At 41.9% G+C, this 23130-nt stretch overlaps 1 protein-coding gene across 1 annotated transcript in view; it reads left to right on the forward strand.

The window, feature by feature from the left end:
• The window catches only part of FAM110B (family with sequence similarity 110 member B), a 120866-nt gene that overhangs the window by 870 nt on the left and 96866 nt on the right, over positions 1-23130 (forward strand). The window contains exon 2 of the mRNA XM_054708694.1: positions 19800-19888. The gene's annotated coding sequence lies outside the window, so the exon portion shown is untranslated. The remainder of the gene's footprint in view (positions 1-19799; positions 19889-23130) is intronic.

Raw genomic sequence — 23130 nt, forward strand, 5'->3', positions numbered from 1 at the left:
CTTTGAAAGCACACGGATTTGAAATAGAATTTAATTATTCTTGGCTTGCGCGTGCCCCCATCACCCCGCGGAGCTCATAACTTGGCAACAAAGCGCGCGCAGGCTGGGGGAAGCCCTGCTGCCTGCTGCCCAGCCTAGTGCCCTGGGGTTGTCATTAGAACAGGAGCTGCACAGTGCGACTGGCTGTGACAGTTCTCCCTCGTGGGGAGCGGGAGGCGGAGAGAACTTTGCCGTGTGCTTAAATTACTCTGCATTCTGGAAAGTGGCAAGAAAACACCTGGTGCCCGACTCTTTAACCCTTTCAAGTTGCTACTCGGATTCGCAGCCACCAAAATAAGCAGGCTTTCTTTCCTGCCTAAGATAAGGCAAACGCGGGAGTTTTTCCTCCCAGCCCTGTCCTGTGCAAAATCTGGCACACATCTGTGACAACATTGCACGGCTGGCGTTGTAAGCACTACGCACGGATCTATTTTTGAGAAGGGGAATAGGATAGTAGAATAAGCATTTTTTGCAATATAAAGTAGTATGGCTTCCATTTTCATTTTCCCCTCTTGGCTTTGAAGATATTTAGTTAGCACTAGCTCCCCTTCCCCCCAAATTTATACTTAAGAGTCATTTCATGGAAAATACCTGCATTCACTCGTTGTACTTATTTTGTGACCCCCACAACCCCTGATCTTAAGCAAGGTTATTTAACATAAGGGTGAGTTAATGGTAAGCCAAAATTCCTTGTCCATAGGAAACCTCCCGTTGATCACCCCATAGGATTTAATCTGTGGTGTTACTGTAGATCAAACAGCAGTAAAGTCACAATTTGAGCAGGGAAGTGGCCATGCTTTGTCAACCTGATCATCTGTAAAGGGCTTAGAACAGTCCCCGGAATTCAGTACTAAGTAAGTGTCAGCTAATTTTATTTTAAATTTTTATTATCAACCCTATGTGTGTTTTTCTGTTTGGAAAATGGATGTTTTGGTGTTTTTTCTTTTTTAAAATCTCGGATCTTTTAAGTCATAGTCTCTTTTAAGCTTGTGGTTTAATTTTAGATCGGAACTGAGGTTGGATTGTTTTTCTTAGGACTGACAAGCTGTTCTGTTATTCTTATGCATGGTAAGAGCTGCTTTAGTAAATCTTCCCTAGGGATCTGCAAGGGCCAGAACACAGCCCTGAACCCAGTCTGCAGACACATTTCAATATAAGGAGACCGATTCCTTAGGAGCCTGATTGGCTAAGGAGAAGCCTAGACTTTAGGAACCAGACTCTCTGGTTCTCTGAGTTTTGAATAATGCTTGCAGTTCTTAGTTGAAAGAACCGTGTTGGCACAGCAGTGAGGTAACTCCCACTGTGCTAAAGGGTAATACATGATATATACATCAACCAGAGCATGTAATTCTTATTCATGCTTTAAAATCTTTAGAGCAGGATTTATAGCCTAACAAGCTAAGATAAGAAAAATTAGAACTACTCACTTGCCATGAGTTTGCTGCCTAGATATTTTAAAAGATTGTCAGGAGTATACTTCCATTTTGAGACAATCCCCCTCCCACCCCCCCACCCCCATTTTACTATGAAGTGGCATCCTTTTTATCCCTAAACAGTTAGTTAGTTACCCAAAGGCATGATGCAGACACAAAGCTGCTGTAGGCACCGTGTGGCAGTAGATGGTGCTGTGGATAATGCTGGAGGAGGCACATGGCTCGTGTGAGCTCAAGAATTGGAGGGATTCATTTAGCAACCCAATCACTTGCCCTCTTCCCAACATATACTCTCACCCAAAGATACCATCTAATAGTCTTTTTAGGAATAAACTTAAAAGTTTGTCCTTTGTGTTTTTCACTTTGTAAGACTCGGCCAGATTTTTCTCTCTGAAACCATAGTATTCTAGGTATTCAGACAAACACTGCTTGTAAAAATATTATATAGTCAACTGTACCCTTACTCTTATTTTCCCACAATAGAGTGAGAGTAACCATTCTGAGCCTAGAGGATCCCCAACTAATGTGGACACCCCCCCACACATCCAATAGTTCTAAAAGGGAGAAATAAATGATAAGAAACCTACTTGCATCCTGACTGATTTAAAGAAAATAACTTTTGTAGGGGGAATTCTCATTCATTCTGATTTATATCACTTTTCTGACTCCCAGTATGATGCAGAGAAGATAGATTTTCAGGATGAAGACGGAACCTCTACAAAGCTATGACTCATCCAAGAAAAGTATATTCCTTCTGTGTAGTACAGCATTGAGGGTAGAAAGGGAATACACTCAGAACGTGGGTTCTCTGGATTGTAATCAGTTACCCGTGGGGGCCAGCGCAGGGACCCACCTTGTCCTGGGCAGTGGACACAGCATTCTCTTCACTCCTCCAGCACAGGATGCTTGCTCTGGTCTCCTTTCTGCAGGTGAGGTGAAGTGACGTGGCTAAGTCATGCAGCCAATAAGTAGCAAAGCTGCAATTTTAACCCGGATATGTATGTTCCCCTGCAGCCCATGGACCTTTCCACCATGTCACGAGGAATAACCTATGGTGTGTGCCTTCAGGAAAAGTTCACTGGATTCTTTTGGGGTTTGATACCAACAGATCTTTTCTTCATAACCCAGTGAGGATCTTTGAAATTCCTGGGTAGCATTTAGTCATTGAGGAGTTCAAAACACGAGAACTGGAGCTGTTTTTTTTTTTTAGTTTTCAGAGGAAACCTAAGATTTCACAATACCGTGTTAAAATTGCTTGCTTTAGGGGGGTTGGGAAGGATGGCAGGCTTAACTTCTTTGAACTATGTAAAGGCCAGTACAAAGGGCTTAGAAGAAGATGATGAAGAAATCGTAATCCATGGAGCTCAGGTAATCTGGCAAGAGGCCTAAGGCTCCTCCTGTACCTCCATGAATTTCTTTCCCTTGGGTTAAAGGAGGTTTGTTCATTTGGATCACTTAAAAGTATCAGAGGGGATTATGTTGGTTAATGAAACATTGACTCCAATCCCCATTCTGTATATTTATTGTTGTTTTTAAACATTTTATACTTTAGCCAGAACCTGATTTATTTTTTTTGGTATTAAAGGCATTATAGAAATTATATATATATATATATATATATATATATATATATATATATTTGAGAATTGTTCAGAAGAGAACACAAATTATGCCCAAAATGTTTATCAAAGAAGCTAAAGGTAGCAGTGATTCGGAATCTTGACAGAAGTTATGGGATAATTTGCATGGAAGATTTTGGAGAGTAGTATTAAAAAATTTAGTTTTTCAATGTTCTTAGATGTCATCATCCAAACAGTTAACAAAGATAATTAAGATATCAGGAAGGTTCAACACTGTTGCAGAATACATTTTCATCTCTTCTCAAACCTGGGTTTTTTTTTGGATGATCTTTTGGTATACGAAATTAATAAACTTAAATCATGCATATTCCTATTTTGACACATTAGGTGTTTTTCCCCCTTGTAATAAGGGACTGCGTGTGATTTTTTTTTTTTTTTTACATTTTTAACATTTTGCCATTTGAGTCTCATAAAGAGAATCACCTAAAACACAGCATTCAAAGACATGAGCCTTGTTTTGTTTTTTTATTTGTTTTGTTTCCAGGAAACTTGAGTAGATGCAGCAAATTACTTTTCTTCTTTCAGCATGTTTGGTGATAAAAATAGTGAACATGTGGATGATTCAACAATTTTAAACTGCTGTTAAAGCTGGGATTTTAAGATTGTAAAAATTTAGAGAGATGTTCAAAAGCGAATCCTAAGCAAAAGGAAGCAATATGTCATTTGGCAGGCAGGTTTCTAGAAGAATTATAAGAATTCTGTGGTGTGTTTTGTTTGTCTGAGTGAGATCAATGGGTTTTGAGATTGTCCAGTTCCAGATAGAGCTTTTAAAAATGTAATTCAGAAGCATATGGGAAATTTTTGAGTGGCTATGTTGTAATGCAAAGCATTTTTTCCCTCAGAGCCCCATTAGACATTTGCTTTATCTCTGTGTCTTTTATAGGAGGAATCACAGCTAGACTTCAGAATGATCATTCTTGCCAACAAAAGTTTTTTTTTTTTGGGTCCCATTGACTGGAACTTAATGAAACGAAAGAAATTATGTGTAGGACTGTTGTTTAGTAACTTCTGTTATGATTATATTAAACAGATATTTATAGAGGTTTCATTGTGTGTCAGGTGAGGATACACAGCAGCCAGGAAAGACAAGGTCCTTGCCTCGTTGAGGATTTATTTGCTATATGAAGTGGGGGTGTGATAATAAAGTAAATAAATAAATTACAAGCTAATTTTTTAAAAATATATTTTTATTGATTTCAGAGAGAAAGGGAGAGGGAGAGAGAGATAGAAACATCAATGATGAGAGAGAATCATTGATTGGCTGCCTCCTGCACACCCGTACTGGGGATCGAGCCCGCAACCCGGGCATGTGCCCTTGACCAGAATCGCACCTGGGACTCTTCATTCCACAGGCCGATGCTCTATCCACTGAGCCAAACCGGCTAGGGCCGTGGTCGGCAAACTGCGGCTCGCAAGCCACGTGCAGCTCTTTGGCCCCTTGAGTGTGGCTCTTCCACAAAATACCACGGCCTCGGGCGAGTCTATTTTGAAGAAGTGGCATTAGAAGAAGTTTAAGTTTGAAAAATTGGCTCTCAAAAGAAATTTTGATCGTTGTACTGTTGATATTTGGCTCTGTTGACTAATGAGTTTGCCGACCACGGGGCTAGGGCATTATAAGCTAATTTAAAGCAGCCATAAGTCTAATCAAGGATGAGGGTGGCATTTGGGAACTGGCTGGGTGGTTTGGGAGGGCCTTACGGAGAATGTTTAAGATGAGATTTAAGTGAAAAAAGAGGCAAGCACTGGAAGTTCTCTGGGCAGAGAGGACAGCTTGTGTAGAGGCCCCAAGGTGGGTGGAACCTTCCCTGATGAGCAGGAGTCAGCAGCAGAGGAATCAGGCCAGAAGGGCCTTGTCGGCCATGGGAAGAGTGTCTCTTTATTTTAAATGTAGTGGGAGCTGCTGGGGGCTCTAATACAAGCAGGGCAAGGCTCTAATCTTCAGAACTGGCAGCTCACTCCACTCTCTCTGCTTTGTAGAGAATGGATTACTGGGAAGAGTGGAAGCAGGGAGCTGGTGAGGAGGCTGTTGTGGTGACCTGTGCCATGTGGGCTGGAAGGGAAGCAGAGGAGATGGAGGGAATCCAATGTTTGCAGGAGTCTGAATTTCTCCTAACCTCTCACAACATTGGTCGTAAGCTGCATCATTATTATATACACCACTAAGAAAGAAATGTCAACCGATGGTCATTGGTGCCAATTCAACAGGAGTCTGCAATTTGGAGTGCGGTGAAGAAGGTAACTCGATTCAGTGCAAGTAGCTCAGTTGTGATATAGCACAGCTGCAGAACAGCATGGCTGCGGGACCGCTCAGCGGTGCTACAGCTCAATTAGGATACAGCACAGCTGTGAGTTGGCCCTCAGGTGTCTTGGCTTTCAGGTGAGGCCCCTCTCCAGCTTGGCAGGACATCTTTGGTATTTCAGCTCCAGTTAGGGAAATGTGGTCTTCAGCCTTTGGTGGAAAGTAAAAGTGCACTCTCCCAGCCAGAGGGGCTCTGGCTTATATAGAGAGAAGTCCCTGCTTCTGATCCCTGACTGGCTCATCCTCATGCAAATGGGGATTTACAATCCTCACAGTTTGTTCCAAAAAAACACTGTCCCGATTGGTTGGAATGGTGCATCTCTGATTGTGTGAGGAAGATGCTAATTAGAGATATAGCTGCACAGCTCAGAATGGACAGTAAAGTCTCAGTCCTATTGGTTGAAATATGATTCCAGGAACTCCTTTATAAGGATGGCCTCGGCGTGTAGGAACACAGTGCAGGCAGGCACTTCCATGCAGGGATGGGGGCAGGCGGGTCAGTGCAGGTGGCAGGCAGTTTAGCGCAGGCTTCTCCCTAAGGCGTGGCTTGCATGAGAATCCCCTGTTTAGAAATGGGTGCTGGGCTCTGTTTTTAAATTCGAGCCCTGTTCGTCTCCAGGAGCCCTTCTCGGTAGGTATCTTCTTTTCTGGAGTCCACAGAAAACATACTGCCAGGTAAGCTCTGACACACCACCCGTTGTGATGTGGGTTCTGATTTCAGGTATTAAAACAGGCAAATAGATGTGTCTTCGAATCAGTGAAATATGGTATATTCTGGAGATCAAGCGGAGAGGGCTTGCCGGCTTGTATTGCATTTCTGTTTTTATCTGAAGGATACAAGTTGAATCCTGTTACAGCAGTCTCCTTATCCCAGGGGATACATTCCAAGACCCTCAGTGGATGCCTGAAATTGTGGGTAATTCTGTACTCTGTGTATACTTTTTTTCCTTATGCAGACATACCTGTGATAAAGTTTAATTCACACATTAGATAATTTCATAGATAGAAGATTCGTTCTTACTGGGGAGACGCTGCACAAAGAGGCGATTCACATCCTGAGCGGGATGGAGTGGGACACCACGAGATTTTACCATGTTATTCAGAGAGGCGTCCAGTTTAACACTTAGGAATTGCTTATTTCTAGAATTTTCCATGTCATATTTTCAGACCATGTTTGACTTCAGGTAACTGGAACTGCAGAAAACGAAACAGACAAGGGGGAACTGCTGTATTTAGGAGGACCTGGTAGTCATGCACGGTGGAATCACCTGCCTCTGGATTGCTCCGGTGTTAGCAGTCTTTCTGATCCTTTAACCAAATGGAGAGGAGGCATTTACAGGTTATTTGCCAACAAGTGCCCTACAGACTACTGGTCTCAGAGATCAGAAAAATTGGGACAGCCCAGATTTGTCAGGTTCAAGGGAAGTCAGAGACAATGTGTCCACCCTCAGAATGGGTGGCAGATTGCTTGGGGGTTCCAAGCTTTGTTTCCCTCTGTTATACTGGAGCAGGGTGAGGGCTGGGTCACGGCCCTGGGGATTCCAGGCCAAACACTTCCTAGTAGGCCAGCAAATCGGTACGCTGGTTACTGAGAGACTGGGAGAGTTTTCTGGCTGTGTCTGGGTGCAAACATTGGCACTGTGTGAAGTTCAGTTATTGAGGCTATAGAACCTCAGTTTCCTAATCTGTAAAATGGGGATTGCAGTGCCTACTCTACAGGGTTGTTTTAAGAGATAAGATGATGCTTGCAATTGTATCTCATGGATTTCCTACATTGCTCCACCTGGCTTGTATATTCTCATCATACTGGTCGCAGGGTGAAAGTCCCTTTTTCAGAAGACTCACCCTGACCACCGAAGCTTAATATAGCCCCTTCTCCAGCCACTCTTTTTTCCATTATTCTATTTGATTTTGTTCAAAGCCTTCCTTCCTAACTGAGATTGTGTAATTTGACTACATGTTGGAAGTACATTTCTCCAAGTTGAAAGGGACTCTATGATGTAAGCTGCTGTATCCACAATGTCAGGACAGTGTCAGGCCTCATCCTGGGGCTTAATACGTATTTACTCAATGGAATGCAGGGGTGACACTGCTGATCAGGAGGACCTTGAAGGCACAGCAAAAGCAAGCAGGGATCTTCTCCCGACTGTGTGTGTGTGTGTGTGTGTGTGTGTGTGTGTGTGTGTGTGCACCTGAGGTCCGGTGGGCAGGTTCTGAGCAGTTTTGGTGTGGGGGTGGAGTGGAACGGAGGAGAGGGAGAGTTTATATTTGAAAACATGGGTTTCGTGGGGTGGTTGGATATGCTTATGTTTTGCCCTGGCATTTCAGAGGGGTCACTTGCTTTATCTTCAAGCTAAATGTTACCTGAGGCCTGCCCAGTGCCCGAGATGCCAGTTTACAGCCACTTACCTCCTTCTCTAAAAGCCACAGAGTAAACATGGCGGGGCAGCATACCCACCGCAAAAATAACCAATGCTTACCAGACTGCCCGGCACTGCAGAAGCCAGCGCTGAAATCGGGGCGTGTAGCTGGAAGCCTAATAGATCTGCTCGCTCAGCACTCTGCACTGCGGGTTAACCATCTGGTTTCCGAGTTGTATTGGTTTACTTGTAATACCACATCTCGTTATAAGGACTTTGGTTGATGCCTTGATTTTGATGCTATTTGTGTTCTTCAAAAGGAAATCATACCCATTTTAGAAAGAATATTTATAGATTCTTCTCCAGCTTTTTCATCTTTAACATTGCTTGCTTGTTGACTATAGTCTTTAGGTGCAGGTTAGTGAATAAAATGTGAAGACTTATTTTCAAATCCTTGTGCAGATACTCCACAATCATAAGTGTGTACATATTTATTTACACACACACACACACACACACACACACACACACACACGTGTAATCTATTGGTCATCTTCCTTTCCCCGGCTACCATTTCCACTTGTGGTAAAAAAAGAGACACTTGGAAACTGGGAACTCAGCAGTGTTGGGAAATACCAGTGAATCCTGACAGCACACCAGTGTTTTGACTACATGGTTCGAACAAGGTGGACTGGGAGGCTCGTTGTACACTGGGCTGTGATTTTGGGGTTTGTAAAATCCTTTTCCTCTATCCTTGGCCTGTGTTCACGTGAACGACCATTCATTGGAATGTTGCGATTTTTAAGAATAAGATGTTTTTCTTCCCAGTATGTTTTGTTCTTGTTTAGTGACCAGGAGAAAAGAAGAAAAGTCATTGTGTTGGTTTTAAATACGATTAGTCACAGGTGCTCTTCATAGCTTCTGTAGGCTTTGTTCTAACCTGCAACATGAATCAGGTATGTGGCTGTGATGCTTTTTATAATGTTTTGGCCAGAGTGGTCACCATCTTTGAAGGAATAGACTAGCTGCCCAGTAACTTAGTTCTTTAATTTAATGAAGATTATATTTTTTTCTAATTCTTGTTAGTGAATTTATACTTATAGTTCTTATAGAGGGCGAGTATTACTGTCATAGAAATGTATATTTTGTGGGAAGTTGAAATCATATTTTATGTAATGCCAGAGGAGATTTGTGCACTGCCTGTTGGGAAATTGGTTTTAAGTGTATTTTCCTTAGAAGTGATGGGAGTCCCACACATATCATGTATTAGTGCGTGCATATGTGTGTGTGTGTGTGTGTGTGTGTGTGAGTGCGTATGACTTTGTATGTGTAGGTGTTAGTGTGAGTGAGTGTATGAATGAGAGGGTAAGTGTATGTGTGTAGGGTACACGTGTGTGTGTATGTGTGAGTTTGTGTGAGTGTGGTGTATATGAGTATGTGAGTGAGTTTGTGTGCATGAGTGTGTGTGTTGTGTGTGAATGAGTTTGTGTGAGTGTGGTGTGTATGAGAATGTGTGTAAGTGTGTGTGAGAATGTGTATGTGGGTTAAGGCTCAGTGTTGAGTATGAGCTTCATAGGGCCCATGTTCCCCAGTCAGAAGCGGCTCTGCCCTCGCCCCAGGGCAGCCAGTTCCAGCTCCTGTGGCCTGATTCGCTTGGTTTCTCCTACAGGTATTGTTCCTTTGAAAATTCACTAGCACAGCACTAAACTGCTTTGGTTGTTAATTCTCCATTGCTATTTGCACATGCCACTTCCAGAGTAATTTCAGAGTGAACCATTCAGCTGTTGAAAAGCTCTGTCCCGTCTTTGGACCTTTCCCAAAAGGTGTTTAGGCACTGTGAGTTAGTGATAAAGAGACCGAAGCCTTTAATTCAGCACCAAGGCATTATCAAATACTTTATACATTTTGTGTCTGAAATACTTAAAGATCTTCACTTTAATTTGGATTTTTTTATTTTACAAGATTGTTTTTATTATTCATATAGAGAGAGAAACAGAACCAATAGGATTTCAATCTTAACCTCTCTTTCCTCTCTCTCTTCCTTTCTCTCTCTCTCTCCTCTATCTCTATCTCTCTCTTTACCTCTCTATCTCTATGTGTATCTCTAACTGTATCTGTATCTGTATCTGTATCTGTATCTGTATCTCTATCTCTATCTCTATCTCTATCTCTATCTCTATCTAGGAAATGTATTATAAGGTAATGACTAATGCAATTAAGGAGGCTGAGAAGTCCCACAATCTATTATCTGCAAACTGGGGACTCAGGAGAAGCGATGGTATAAGTGTCAGTCTGAGGGCAGGAGAAGACCCATCAGGCAGAGGTTGAATTCTCCCTTCTCTCACCATTTTGTTATGCGCAGGCCCTCAACAGACTAGACGAGGCCCATGCACATTAGCTAGGGCCACCTGCTTTACTCAGTCTTCCCATTCAATGTTCTCATCCAGAAACATCCTCACACCCCGAATAATGTTTAACTAAATATCCGAGCACCCCTGTGGCCCAGTCAAGTTTATGCATAACATTAACCACCACACCCTTGTAGAATAATCAAAGCGTTTCAGGGATTAGAGAAGCTGTTCTGAAAACATTCTGTAAGAGTACTCTTTCCCAAGCCGGTTGAAATGATCTGACTCCTAGAACAGTGGACCAGGTACCCGTCTCTAAGTCCTGCTCTTATTCCCCAAGGCTTTTCTCAGAAGTGCTAGCAATGTTACACCTTTACCTTCCTGACTGATACTCCCTTCATTGAGTCAGCTGACTGCTGCATTTTATGGTGTGTGCTTGGTTTTGTGACTGTCTCTTTAGTGAGCCGTGTGCTCATCAGGGGTGCTGACAGTGCCTGTGATCCCCCACAGAAGTACTCCCTGTGCAAGGGAAACAGTGTTGTCTCCTCCCTACCCTGTGGTCTTTGCATAGGGCACATGGAGGCGGCGTTCTTGGCCGTGGCCATGATGGGCTAAGTCTCCATTTCTTGGTGTCTCTCCAACACAGTTTACCTTCAAGTTTAAAGTGATAGTAGTTACTTTGTATAATTATGTCTGATTTACAGTCTGTACTCATGTTTGGTCTTCAGATTTCAATCAGGTAAGGAAACGTTTTGTATCTTAAAAACATACATTTTGATGGTAGATACCACTTATTGCCTATCGTAGTGAATATAGGAAGGAATTGAGTGCTATATTATATTTGAAGAACACTTAGATTACTCACACATCTGATTTTTCCTCCATTAGCACATTCAATCAATCGTAATACTAGCGGTAATGATACTATGTTCCTGGCACTGTGCTCAGCACATTACTGGTATTCTTTGTGTTTGCATGATGGTGCCCTCATCTTCTAGCTGAAATAGATGTACTTTTGTTTATATCCAATTTTATCTTTGTTTTATGAGACCTTTGGCTTCAAGATAGAAAGAACGAATTAGTTGCATGTAATTAAAATGATTAATGTCTCCAAGAGTTTGTTTTATACTTACTTGTTTAGAATGCTCTGGTCTTTCCTAAGTCTCCTCTTTATTTCTGTTTGGGTCAAGAGTTGGTTTCAGACTAGAATCAACCACAGGCAGTAGTTTGGTACAAGGCCCAGATGACCGTGACCGTGGTGGGTGGCCTCCTGACCAGATAATGTGGCCTTTGCAGATTCCAATAGGCTGACTTGTGGGTCTTTATTAAACCCCAGGGGAGAGTTTTATCCAAAAACCCAACTTAAGATGACTCTGGTTGGGGCCAAGGGTATGGTGAGCTAAAACATGGTGCATCATTAGGACATGGATGCCTTGCCTAATTGAACTGTTTTCCAAAACCAGATTTTGGTCAGATGATATAGTGAATGATGTTTTTCCTAATCACTGGCAACATTTCCATTTCCTAGTCAGTAAGTACTCTAGCGCAGGCTGTGTGCCAGGGACCATGCTGCTGCCTGGTTGGGTGGAAGTCGATTCTTCATTCATGCGGAAACTCTGGGGTTCTAAGACCTACGGGACACCTCCCTTAGAACTTCATCTTTATCTTCAGCCTTCTCTTAGTTAGAACTTCACTTCTCTAGTTCTAGCCCCAAGTTACTGCCCTCAGGGGTACCTCTGACCTCATCCATCCTCTCAAGTGTGCTGTTGGCCTTGTTGAAATTGTCAGAGCGCCTTGTGAATGGGGTCATGTGCATGCATGTTGCCTACTTGACCTGGGGGGTGCAGTGTCAATGGAGCAAAGATTCATCTTTTTATTATAGGGTAAAAACAAGGCTTTGTCATTTTTTTTTTTTTTTTACTGTCACTTTTGGGTCCCTCTACCTCCCCTTTGAACAAAAAGTAATACAAAGGGATTATTACATCAGAAGGCATTTTTTCTTGCATTTTTGACATGTAAAGTAACAAAACTATAAGAGACTTGCTTCGACCAAAAACAAGGTAAATCCCTCAAACCTAAAATAGCAAACATAGTAACAAGTTTAGTGTGTGCTCATAGATTTTTAATAGATTAGTTGATGCTTGTGGTCTAATGAAGTGACAGCGTAGGAATCATGAACAGCTTGCATTTGGAAAGGGATGAATTCTTTCCCCCGCATCTGAGCTGAGACTAACACCAGTAATGCAGAAGACAGGCCCGTATTCTCCAGCGCTCCTGCCAGCGGATGCTTAGCAGCTCCTATCACCATGATCCTGAAATTAGGACCCTAATTCCCGTTCATATCCCCACATCCTGGGCCTTCCCCTCTGTCTGACCCTGAAATGTCTCTCCTGCCTGGCCCTTCTCCTGGTGCACCTTCCACCTTAGTTCAGGATTTTGTCATCTTTTCCTTCCTGTCTGATCTCTCTGCCTCAACCTTCTTCCCTTTCCTGTCTGCTGTGCTGCCTTCCAGAATTAGCTGATTTCAGTTGGCCATGTTCAGTTGCTCCAAGCCCTAACTGTGTGTGCAGAACAAAGTCCACGCTGGTCCAGGTCCTCCCGGACTTGGCCTCCATGCACTTCCAGCCCCTTTCCTGGGCATACTCCTGCCCTTGCACCTGCTGTTTCCTCTGCCCAAAGTGCTTGTTCACCGCCTCTCTGCTTCATGCGGTCTTGATTATCCTAAGAGGCTTCTGTCTTGTCTCCTCTCAAATTTTCCTTGACCTTCTATGGTCCGAATAAAAAGAACAGAAGAAGCAATTACATCTTCTATGATATTCAAGTAACCTGAATGCAAAGGCGTAAAAGTCTATCTCTGCCTTATCGTTTCTGTAAGACTTGATAGAGGGGCGTAAATCATATCCCAGCCAGCAGCTAATGAAATCTGCATCAGTCTGAAACTGCTCCGTTGCTCAGAGAGTCATTTGCAGCTCCAGATTGAGCAGATGGGATCAAGGTATCACTCATGATCATATCCTGAAAGATTGTGTCAAAGACAAGAGGTGCCAGAATCAAGATAAAGAAGCTTATTTTCAGAAAGCACCAAGAAATCTCAGGCCCGTGCTGTCCAGTATGGTGGCCCTGCCCATTGTGGTTACGGAGCCAAGGGTATGTAGCAGCCCTGAATTGAGATGTCCTGTGAGTGTGAAATATACACCAGGTTTTGATGATTTAGTTTGAAAACAGGATATAAAACAACTCACTAATATTTTTATGTTACATGTGGAAATAATATTTTGGAAATTTGGGGCTAAATAAAGTATAGTTATTATAACAATTTCACCAAATTTTTCTTAATTTTTAATACAGTTCCAAAAATATTTGAAATAACATATTTGGTTCACATTTTGACTTGCATTATATTTCCATGGGAAGATGTTCCAGACTCTTTACAATTCCTTGGTGTTACTCCCTATCCTTGGCAGCATACTAAACCATAGTGGTAAGCAGATGGCTGTGTACTTGTAGAAAAGGAAGGAGTAGTAACTAGAAGCAAGAATAGTCTCACTAGGAACAGATTATGCCTCGCCTCTTTCTTTATAAAGTTACTGGGCGAGATGATCAGAACAATTCTACAGACTTATATTTGGATTTCTGAATATATTTGAAACGTCTCCTCTGATAAGCTTCCGGACAATTTAGAGAACACAGAGTTATGGTGGATAGCATGGCTATGTCTGCAACTGGTTGGACTCAGTTCTCAGGACATCTTGTATTGATTGCTGTGTCCAGAACAGGCTGGGGGACTCTCTTGGCTTCCCATAGAGCTTGCTCCCTCAGTGACGGGAGGAAACATAAACCAAGTCACTGTGAGGAGGTCAAAATGATAAAACCTTCCCATCTTTGCATTTCTGTGGGAATTCCGGGTGTCTCAGGAGGCCACAGTCAATGTGTCCAATGGACTGTAGTTACCGGAGGCAGTTGGGGCCTGGGAGAGCTTCACCTAAGGTGGCTCAGCCAGGTGGCTGGTGAGCTGGTGCTGGCAGTGGGTGGGTGGGTGGGAGGCACTCATTTAATCCCACTGGGCCCTTTCCTGGTGCTCTTTGAACTGTTTGGTTATAGGTCAAATTCTTGGCCAGGGAAGTTTCCTGAAGGATGATCTTTAATAATGTTCCAGACTGGCTTGCTACCCAACTCCACATCTTCTAATACCATAACGTTGGGGTTTAGGATTTCCGCATATTAATTTGGAAGGAACACAAACATTCAGTCCTTTGCAATAACATCACTATTACTAATGGTTGAAATATAATTGATTATTTACTCTTTTAGTTCTAAGCCAATGGTATTAAATATATTGTCATTTATTACAGAACAACCCTGGGTAGAGCTGAGATTCAAATTTGGGATTACATATTTGACTGCAAAGCATACACCTATAACCACTAAGCTATAAATAATACCTTGCTTCACCAAATTTTTAAAAAGATTAATCAATTTATTTTTTTATGTGTTAGATCAACTAGCAGTATTCTATCCAATACCTGCTTTTTCGTGGACATCAATTTGGGATGGACATAAAATAATTCAAAGACTGTATTTGTGAAACATATAACTTCATTGGGGAAGTAAGGCTTACATAAACCAGGCAAACAGCCAAAAATTGGTGTAAAAGATTACATAATAAATATTATATTTTAGGGAGTACGTTGTGTTTTTTTAATCATGCAAGTTAGTATCACCATTAAGATAGCAAAATTGCCTTACATGTAATGGAACCATTAATTTGATGTTTACTCATAGTGTAAATCATTCCTGGCCAGTCATTTATATTGACATTAATTTCCCTGAAGCCCTAAAGATAGCATACAGCAGACATTAACTCTGAAAAGTTCAGTTCTCAGTGAAACCTTATCCTATCTTATTTTACAGACATGGGGGGTGGGGAGGCCTGGCGCACAGACTCTACTTGCTTACTTGCTGGGGGCCAGCGTTGAAGGTTTCAGGGGTGCTCCTCAGAAAGAAGGGAGCCCTGAGCAGCGCTCTGCGGTGCTGTTGATGCTGGTCCCTCTGGATCCTGCTTTCATGAACACAGTGATTTACATTCAGCCTGTCTGTTCAGCAGGCCTCACTGGGGAGATGCCCCTGGCTCTACATTTCATTTTCCTGTGACATGAGAAGTAAGAAGACACATGCTACACATGGATGAACCCTGAGGACATAATGCTGGGTGAAACGAGCCCGTCACAGAAGGACAAATACTGTATAATCCCCTTCAAATGATGCACTTAAAGTAGTCAGATTCAGAGACAGAAAGTAGAATGTTGGTTGCTAGGGGCTGAAGGGGGAAGGGAATAGGGAGGTATGTTTATGGGTCCAGAATTTCAGTTTTGCAAGGTGAAAAGAGTTCTGGATGTGTCTGGTGATGATGATTGGACAACAGTGAAATGCTTAATGCCACTGAACTGTGCACTTAAAAGAATGGCTAAAATGGTCAATTTTATGCCTTATGTATTTTACCACAATAGAAAATGCAATAATATGATGTCTTCATAAAGCCTATGTTTACCTGTTTTTTTAAAAAAAGTGCCCAGTAGATTGTATTACATTTTATTAACTTTATGCTTAGGTTTTGTAGGATAGCAGAAAATACCAGTGTTGATGTTGGTACACTGGATTATTAATGAGTTGAATACCTTTTTAAAGAGAAAGATGAAGTAGAGATTCGTTGGCCTGAAATCATTGCCACCTGCTCTGGAAAGCACTTGAAGGGAACTCCAATTATACTTCTCACCTTGTAGGACAACCCCAAACCTCAGCATTGCTAAACAGATTCATCTCTTGAAAACCAAAACACAGTGTTGGGAAGCTGTTCCCATGGGCTTGGTGAGCATAAGGACCATGTGTATCTTCAAACAGCTGAAGTGATACTAAGAGTCCTGTAGTCCCACACTGAATGTATCATGGAGGGTAAACGCCTAAGAGTGGAATTGCTGGTCACGTGGTAGGTGTTTAATCTGATAAGGAACTGCCACATTATTTGTCATAGTGCCTGTACCATGTTGAATTTTCCACCAGCATTGTATAAGAATCCCAGTTGCTCCATATCCTTGTAAACGCTTGGTATATTTGCCTTTTAAATGTAGCCATTCTAGTGAGTGTATCATGATGTCTCATCAAGGCATTATTTTGCATTTCCCTACTGACTAATTACATTGAAGATCTCTTCTTGTGCTTACTTGACATTTGTTCATTTTCTTTGTTGAAAGTGTGTTTAAAGCTTGTCTTTTTTTCCCTCCCCAATGGGGTTGTTTGGCACTGAATTTTAATACCAGTACTCTGTTTATATGAAGAAATATAAAGAAGGTATTTTGTTGCTGACATATTTTCAAGAAAGGAATCCCTTTCAATGGATATTTTTGTTCTTTGGGGCAGGCGTAGAAGGGTTCTTTTGTCATCTGTTGGCCAATTTTAATTTACCTTACCCTGCTTCCCAACATATACTCTTTACTAAGTCTGTCAACTCTTATTCTCTGGGAAAACCACATGTGAATTCACTCACTACCTTTCTAACACACATTTGAACATGTATACTGATGGCTTGCAAACCTTGATTCATGAAAGCCTCCTTAATTATCTTACGTCATCAATCCACAGTAGGCAGGCAAGTGATCACACATTTATTGGTTCCCTTGCAACTAGCACTCTAAAGCAAATAACTGGGGAATAAAAAAATGACTATTGATAATAAGCTGCTAACCTAGGCAACTTAAGTGCTCTTGAATGATTCCAGAGTTGTAGAGTGTAAGAGTTCTGTCTGAACTGATGGATCTAATAGTATATTATCTTGAAATTCTTACTAAAAACTGCTTATCTAAGCTTTGACTGTAGAATATCTACATTTTACTTGATAGCTATATCTATGAAATCTACTTGAAACTGTATTGTAACAAAGCTATGATTATGATTTGACTATGAATAAGAAAGGGAAATTCTGTTTTGAGAACAGATGTGTCTAGGTTAAACAACCTTAAGTGTATTTCAAATTTATTTCAGATTTTTCATTCATTGTTTAATCTGGCTTTATCAGTGGAATGAAAGGCAGAGTATGTTCTTGGACATTAGTCGTGTTTTGATTAACATAAAGTTAAATTGACTTGTGTTCATGCTGTGTAGAATAATAGATGTATAGACAAATAGATTAAATTATAAGCTCTTAACTTATTTATGGGAACAAAAAATTGTTATGATCTAATGGAGCTCTGGATTGGCACCTTGGAAATCTGAGATCTAGGACCACTTTTGCTGTGTAACTTGGAGAGGTCACTTGACCACTCTGATCTTTCATTTCCTCTGCTGTGAAATGAGTGGACAGGAGCAGATGACTGTGCCATCCCTTAGCTTCACAGTTGGTTTTATTAGGACGGTTTTGATGTCATATGCCAACTTTGACGTTCTTCACCGGTGGTATTTTCCCCATCCCAGTCATGCTTGTGTGAGTCTTCTATCTCTGACTCATTAGAGTAGGAGTTCAGCTGGTATTTTCTCCCTTCAAAAATGTGAGAAGGAAAAGGCAAAAATAATGATAAATTTGAAAAGGATTTTTTTATACAATATTAGGGCAAAACAAACAATATTGGTTGCAACGTAGTAAAATATAAAATGGTTTTACTTTGTTATTATGGGTCACAATCAATTTCAATTGGGCCCAAAGATATTTTCGGTTAAAATTTCTCTAACATTTTATTAAATGTATACAACTTTATTCTTTTGAAGTCCTGGGATCCCATACATTTCAGCAGACAAAGAAAATAAAATCTTCAATTGTAGGTAGTAAGCAATCAAAAAGAGCCATAAACTTGGAGTCTATGTTCTTTTTTAATCCAGTATTCATTTTACTTTTTGTTCTTGTTGAACATTGCTAGGTAATGGGACAGAGAAAAATAGATTGTTTTGAAAGTTTTAAATGTGAGAGGGGGAAGTATCCATCTTAGTTGTTATTTCAATAGACATTTCCAGGCATTTATTTATTTATTTTTATTTATTTGTTTGTTTGTTTGTTTATTTATTTATTTATTTTTGGAGCTAAACAAAATCTAGGTCAAGGTTTGCAGACTCACTAATAAACGTCTGGCAAATCGTTCATTACACATCGCTCCAGAAATAAGAGGAGGTTGGGAAGCTGGCGGCCACCTTGATGAAGTGTTCTTCACCATCATCTGTTGAAGTCCCAAGTGCCTTCTTAAAATATTTTACTATGGATCACTCCTATAATCATACAAAATAGAGTAAATCTCATTTAAAAAATATATCTATTATACTCAGAGCATTTTCAGTCCCTGTCTGTGAGCCCCCACTTTTCTGTAGACAAAGATGTAGATGTTGGACTGATGGCGTACCGAAAGCAGATGCTAGTGGAGAAGACGGTTCCGTTTTCCGCCACACTACTTTCATTTGCGAGGCCAGATGTACCAATAACAATCGCTTTCATGGGTCATCGAAGTATATCCCAATGCAGATGAAAATGAAAGGAAAAAAACATTTAGGTGTCAGAAGACCTTAGGGACATGACTTTCCCCCTTTGTACTACGGAGTCATGTTATTTCTGGGTCTGAGTACGTGCCCAGTCCATGTTACTTGTTCCTTTCCTAACAATGGAATACTCTCTACTCCAAAATGGGGTGCAGCGCTGCCTCCCAGGGCTGCCCCCGCTCCAGGAGAAAGAAGCGTGTGTTTGTGAGCTCACGTGGGGACTGGAACTGCGTTTGGAGGACAAGATAAAATGCTGCTTTGTCATATTTTACTCCCTTGCAAACATGAACAAAGTTTCTGAAATGTAAGATATCTGTTTTCCTCCCCAGTTTGCAGTTGTTTGAGAGAAGGCTAGATCATTTCCTGCAGGATGTGTGACAAGTTGTGTTAGGGATGTGGTGTCGGGCCTGGTGGGCAGCCCCGTGGGGGGGCTCGGGCTAATGGCACTGCACAGCCTCCTTTGGTTTGTTTTCCATTAAAGGCACAGCCTATCCTGTAGTTGATTTTTTTTTTTTCTAGAATCAATTTAGAGTTTGCAAGAGCAGCTATGTTGGAAGATTTGAACCCAATCATTTCCCACAATCTTTTTCCAGGTATATGAGGAAATGTACTCTTTGTTAGTCAGTGAAAATGTTTCTTCATTTTCTTTTTAAATTTTCACCAAAGGATATGTTCTTATTGATTTTTTAGAGAGAAAGGAAGGGAGAGAGAGAGAGAACATCTATCGGTTCCCTCTGGTGTGTATCCCAACCGAGATTCAAACCCGCAACCTAGGTATATGCCCTGACTGGGAATTGAACTGCAACCTTTTGGGGCACAGGGACAACGCTCCAACCAGCTGAGCCACCTGGCCAGCGCAGATCAGTTTCTTTTTTTTTAATATATTTTATTGATTTTTTAAAGAGAGGAAGGGAGAGGGATAGAGAGTTAGAAACATCGATGAGAGAGAAACATAGACCAGCTGCCTCCTGCACACCCCCCACCGGGGATGTGCCCGCACCCAATGTACATGCCCTTGACCGGAATTGAACCTGGGACCCCCCAGTCCGCAGACCAACGCTCCATCCACTGAGCCAAACCGGTTTCGGCAGTTTCTTTTTAATGATACTTTAAACACGAATCACTTTTATTCTCCAGGGTAACTTGTGTTCCGTATCCTTTTCTTTTAGAAATCCCCAATTGGACACCTATCCTGTTCGTTTCCCGTCTTGAATTGGAAGTTAGCAACACTCTCTGAGGCCTGAGAGGAAAACAAATGGTAATTACATGTTCAAAATATATTGTTAAATCCATGTATAACTCTGATAATCATAAACACAACCTTCTATTAGTTGGGCAGAATTTAGGTGTTCCCTCTCCCACTTCCCCCACCATTTCTTATTTCCTTTCCATTCCCTCCCTCCTGCCCCTTCTTCTCCTGCTCCTCCCTCCTCTCTGTCAGCTTACTCTTCTCTCCTTCCCCCTCCCTCCCCTCTTTTCCTTCCTCCCGTGTATTCATTCTCAGCCATTTATGGAGTCTGTCCCGAGCTGGTCACTGCTCCACTGTCCTCATGGCCCTGAGACCCGTGCACTTCTCCTGCCCCTCTCTGAGGTTGCCTGGGTGTTTGCTGGCAGTGGCTTTTCCTTCGAATTCTGTGGATATGTGACCTCCCCAGTTTGGACCGTTAGAATCGGGATCACTCATGGGATGAGTAAAGCAGGAGCAGTCTACTGTCTGCTGGCCTGTGAAATTGTCAATATTCTCATGTGGTGTGAGACCTGGTATATTTTTTTTCCAATCACTGACATAATGCATATGTTGCAAAACAATGAAATGGTACCGATCTGTACCATAGCATGTGACTATTGACATTAAAACCACTGCCCTGAGGTAAAACTGATTAAATTGGACTACACATGTTAATTATTTTCCTCTCTATGCATATGCTAATGTTGTCAATAAAGGCGTTCAGTCTGTAATAAGTGCCTTAACTCAATGGGCAAAAACATCTGCGGTAAAGGTGGTTTTGTAATTCCTGCTAACTATTGCACCTTATTTCTTTCCTGTTCTTCTTGGCTAACTGAAATGGCCATTTCTGTGAGTTGGGGACCACTGGCATTCTCACGTGCCTGGTTCATGTTGCTGGTGTTTTGTAGTCACTTTGTAGTTGAGCTGCTGCTTCCCTGCTGTGGCGTGACTAGTGCATTCGTCTTCCCAGTATTCCGTAGAGAGCTGGACTCTGATGTTGCCCAGTCCGCCAGCACCTTTATCCTGGTGCTTTGTGGGAGTGGGGAATGTCTCCCTCAGTGGAACCTCTTGTGTAGTGCATCCGCTCCAGATGGCTCTTGAGACATCAGTTTCATGGTTCTGTAGTGTCTCCGTCTCTCCTTGAGTTGACAGCTGTGAGTCGGTGGATAGCTTGCTCAGTGGTCTTCCTCCTAACGGGACAGCTTCTTACCATGGTTGTGGCCTCCCTACTGCCTTTTCCTGTAGCCTTTGTTAACCTCTTCACACATCCTCCGAGTTGACCCCCTGCCCCCACGTGGTACTCCCCACTCTATCCAAAAACCATGTGCCATGATTCCAACAGCCCTTATCCCACCATGTACCCAGCTGTTTGTTTCTTCCCACTTTCAGCTGCTGAGGCAGGCTCTGGATTGTTTAGCTCAGAACCGAGAGCCTAGTGTGGTCAGGCACATAGTGGGTCAGCGTAACTAAGCGGCTGATGACCTTTGAATGGACATGGGGCATCTGTCCAGACCGAGGCTCTTTCTTCTGAGATGCCTTGTGCTCTGGTCAGTTAGAGACCCTGGCCTTTGGGTCACGTGCTCCTGGGGCCATTGAGCTGGGCCAGCTCTGAGGCAGGACGTTAGTTCCCGTATTGTGAGGTTCTTCAGAGAAAGTTGGGGGGAGAGTTCCGCCTATATTTATGAGTTGTCTTGTGGATTGTGTGGTGCAGCTCTGGTCAAACCAGACCTGGCTCCTTTCCTGTCTGTTACTGTAGCTCTTCTCACAGGTGGGACCGAAGGCTGGAGAGACGGACTCCTTGGGGTTGGTGGGTAAGAATGTGGCTTTGGCATTAGGAGGACCTGGGGTCAACATCGGGACTCTGTCACATATGACATAAGGGACCTTGGGATAGCTGTTTACTCTGTATGTCCCAGTCTCTTTACCTAGCAAATCAGGATAATAATAGTACCCATAGCATAGGACCCCTGTAAGCATTAAATGAGCGAGTTGCTACGTAGACTGGCACAATGGAAATGTTTAATCCACGTTAGTAGCTTTTGTTGCTATCATCATCTACAGATGGAGATAATAACATCTACGTCTCCTCGTTACTGTAAACAATAAATGAGGTGGCGTATATAAAATACATTGTGCCAGGCACACAGTGTACCCAACAAGTGGGAGCCCTCAGTGATAATGGTAAAATGACAATAGCATTATCAGCAAGTGTGTTCAGACTGTGACCCTGAATGCTGGCTAATGTCAAACAGGCTTTGCCAAGAACGGCTGCAAGTTTAGCTTGTCAACCAGATAGTACTATTTACTGACAGCTTATGTTACTTAAAAATCTCATCACTGGTTTATTAAATCATTTCTACACTTTGGTCACAAAAATTAGTTCATAAAAGTTTTTTAGAAAAATATTTTTATTGAATTTTAGAGAGAGAGGAAGGGAGAGGGATAGGGAGATAGAAACATCAATAAGAGAGGCACATCATTGATCAGCTGCCTCCTGCACAGCCCCCACTGGGGATCCACAACCCAGGCATGTGCCCTGACTGGGAATTGAACCAGGGACCTCTTCGCTCCTGGGTTGACACTCAACTGCTAATCCACACTGACCGTGCTAATTCATAAAAGTGTTGGTTATGATTGACTGTTGGAGCGAATAGATGAGTATGTAGTTCTTTTATAGTTCTTTTATTCTTTTCTGTGTCCACTTTTTTAATAAAAAGGCAGTTTTTTCTTGGCTTTTTGTGAAATTTTAAAACTAACTTAAGAATAAGGATAATTAGCACTAGACTCTATTAGCCCTACATGATCACAATATATATGTGTAATTATTTTGGTCTCTCTCATTGGATAATGCCTTCCTTTCATCATTCTTAACTGTGAAGTATACCAAAGTATTATCACCCATGCTATATGGCTGTTCTAAAACTATAAAGCTGAAATTTAGTAACACTTGATTCTATTATATCTAAATTAAATAAGGCTTACACAACAACTTTGTCATTCTTTTCCCTCTACTTTGAACGAAGAGCGCATTTGAATTTTTGGTGCTTTAGAAAATTTCTTATCATTTGTTTTACACATTTGTTGTTGTTTTATACACTTGAAACAAATGACATTACTTGCTTAAGAAAATCTTTTAAAGAAAAGAGTATATACTTGAAGTGACTGTGAGTCACCTTAGAAAGTGGATGTCTTTGAGCCCTTCTGGCAATAGAGCCTGTCTTGTTATCTTTGCACCCGTGTCTGGCATTGGGAACGCTCAGTGAAGATGGAAA

This window comes from Eptesicus fuscus, chromosome 19 (genome assembly GCF_027574615.1).
Source record: "Eptesicus fuscus isolate TK198812 chromosome 19, DD_ASM_mEF_20220401, whole genome shotgun sequence".
In the NCBI taxonomy this organism is placed as follows: Eukaryota; Metazoa; Chordata; class Mammalia; order Chiroptera; family Vespertilionidae; genus Eptesicus; species Eptesicus fuscus.